This window comes from Rutidosis leptorrhynchoides, chromosome 4, assembly GCF_046630445.1.
Source record: "Rutidosis leptorrhynchoides isolate AG116_Rl617_1_P2 chromosome 4, CSIRO_AGI_Rlap_v1, whole genome shotgun sequence".
In the NCBI taxonomy this organism is placed as follows: Eukaryota; Viridiplantae; Streptophyta; class Magnoliopsida; order Asterales; family Asteraceae; genus Rutidosis; species Rutidosis leptorrhynchoides.
The window spans coordinates 264650875-264654157 of NC_092336.1; positions in this window are offsets into that span (position 1 = coordinate 264650875).

Sequence of the window (3283 nt, forward strand, 5' to 3'; positions counted from 1 at the left end):
GTGATAATGGATATATCCGTGGATGATAAATTGTCATCCATATCCGATCCACGAAATATTTAGAATATCCATATCCATATCCATATCCGTTAATCGTCCATTTACATCATCCATATCCATTATAAATGGATCTGATCGGGTGGATATCCATGAATGAAACATCCATTGCCATCCCTAATTACAATGTTTGATTATGCATAAAAATTAATTATTAACATACAATATAATGTTTAACAAATGCGCGTATTATTTTGTTGCAAGTTTTAACTCGATATATATAGTTTAACTATTTGTAGAAGAAATTGTTAAGATCTTCAATCGATAATAAACAGAATACTATCAATATCTATAAAAAAATAATTAGTTAATGATATGTTTGATTATATATACTAGGTTTTAGAACTCTTGCGTTGCACGGGTGGGTAAATAACGTGCAAAATCAATTGAGTTTGTTCTAATACGAAAATGTAGAACACAAATTGTTTGAATATCACATTTTTTATTCGAATATCAACATGTTCTACATTTTTTTGTTCGACTATCAAAAATGTAGAACACAAATTATTCGACCGCCTTTTTTTGTTCGAATATCACGTTTTTTGTTCGAATAGCTCATTTTTTGTCGCCCGTGTCCAATTTTTGCTCGAATTTCACCTTTTTTTGCTCGAATTTCCTTTTTTTGCTCGAATTTCAGTGTATTTTTGAGTTCTCATGGTTCTCACACAAAAAAATTCCTCATTTGATCCCTCTACTATATATATATATATATATATATATATATATATATATATATATATATATATATATATATATATATATATATATAATTTTGTGATACAGTCATATTTGATACCATAATTATTCTGTATTTACCTTCCATTAATTTATAAAATCTATTTATTATAATTATAAATTAAGTGCATATTATATCATAACTAATGTGTAATATCATGTTGACATATCAATCATATTTAACAAAAAAATCAATCATATTTAACAAAATATGATATAGTCATACTTGATCTATTCCGTTTGTAAATTTAATAATAATATTTCAATAATAATAATAATAATAATAATAATAATAATAATAATAATAATAATAATAATAATAATTATTATTATTATAATAATATAATCTATAAATTCCTTATTTAGTCATACTTTTATCTATTCGTTTGTAGATTATTAATAATTTGATAATAATAATAATAATAATCTAATGTTTCCTTATTTAGTTTCAATAATAATAATAATTTGTTCTTTAGATTAGTATGATGGTGCCACATAAACAAAATTAATATGATTGTGCCACATAAGGAGAAAAAACCTTTGTTATATATAATGTATAAATAGATAGATATTACGTAGAAAATATAATCCAATTTATAATAAAATATTATTTTACATTGTTTCGTTTCGTGTTCGCATTTTGGGTTCGTGTTCAACTAAATTGCCAGATACATGGTACAGTTTCGGATTTTTTTAAAATAGTAAAATATGAAGACAAGTTTACAGAAATAGATTTTCAAACGAGAAGATTTAATAAATAGGAACACCGGCATTTGGAATGCCACTTTGTCCCTTTCAACGTAAAAAAGTATTTGAAATGCCGATTCGAGTCTAACTTGAACTGTGTACTAGGGTTTTGGCCACACGTGCCCTAAAAACACACAAATCGGCATTCCAATTGCCGATTTGTCTGCTTTTCATGAGGAAAACTGAAACCGTCATTCAAAATGCTGGTTTGCAGTAGATTATTGTATTATTCTATTATTTTATGTAATATTTTTAGTCTTTAGGAGTTCTATTTAAACAAAATATTATTGATTTAGTTTTATCTCAAACTATAACTTTTCAAATTTCGTTTTTCTCAATATTACTCTTCACACTATGCATCCTCGTCGTCAAATTCCAATTTCTCATAGGAAAATCCTCGATGGGGGTTATTTTTAAGAGAAACTGAGCCTAGCGAATATCATGAATTCAGATACGAGCAGTCAGAAGAATTATCATTATTGTGTATGATAAGTGAAATTTTCGTTGTTTACGCTGATTGTGTACGTTAGTTCTATCAGAATTTTTTCTATTTCCAAAAAAGAAAAAATGGTTAGGTTCATGTTGAAAGGTATACCATATTGCTGTGATATAGATACATTCAACAATGCTTTAGGACTCCCAACAGGAAGTTTGCAATTTTACAATTCTGCCATTCAAATTGATGGCGATCTTCTTGTGACACATGTTGTTGGCGAGACTTCTATATTTAATCTTGTCAACACATGTGTTGAAGATCACCGTCAAAATCTTTATGTCGAAATAAAAAAGATGTTTTTTGATTTTCTTAGAGCCATCAAACTGAATATATAAACTATCATTCGTAGCAACATAACTGGTCGTCCCCTTTGTGCAGTGGACGATTACTCTAACAGGGTGCTTCTAATTGAAGCTCTTATGATTTACTGGATCACGAATGGTATCTCTTTTGATGTCAAATACATCATGGTAAATCGGATGCAAGAAGCTACAGAAAGATTAAATGCACTGTTACCATTCGGAATGATGATTACCAAGTTATTCTAACATCTTGGCATATCAACATTGGGTGACTATCGTATTCCTGATAGAACTCGTCTAGTCCCTAGTTTGTTGTGTGTTAATTGTTTTTTAAAATATGGTTGTGATTTTAAGTTTCCAGTATTTATTATTATACATTGTATAGTATTCGTATGTCTTTATTAATATTATCAGTATTATTATTAATATAACAATTTTTAAATAACACTTTTATTAATGAACATAAACACGGTTTCATTTTTTTGGGTAAGAAAATACATAATTAAACGTTACAAAAATAAAAACATTACATAAACTAAATATGTTACATAAAGTAAACTAAACACATAACTAAACCAGATGCAAGCATATAGGTTCTTGTCTGGTAATTGCTCTTGTTCTTATTTCTACCCATTCCTCTTCGTCGTTTAGAAACTCAAAATTTTCTTTAGTATTGTGAAAATACATCACGCCCGAGTGTCCGAATGGTACTTTTTCTTTGATAAAGTCAAACAATTTCAAAATATTCATACTATTAATATCAACCCATGGGAACGATTTTCCCGTACCGATTACATACCGCTTTATATTAGCTAAAAACTGACCGTTGTAGTAAACGTCAATCCATGGATCCATGGGTGTGGAGTAAAAGAGTGATATGTGTGGAGTAAAAGAGTGATACAATCAAAATAACAAATATACGTGTGTTTATATAGACTAGTATGGT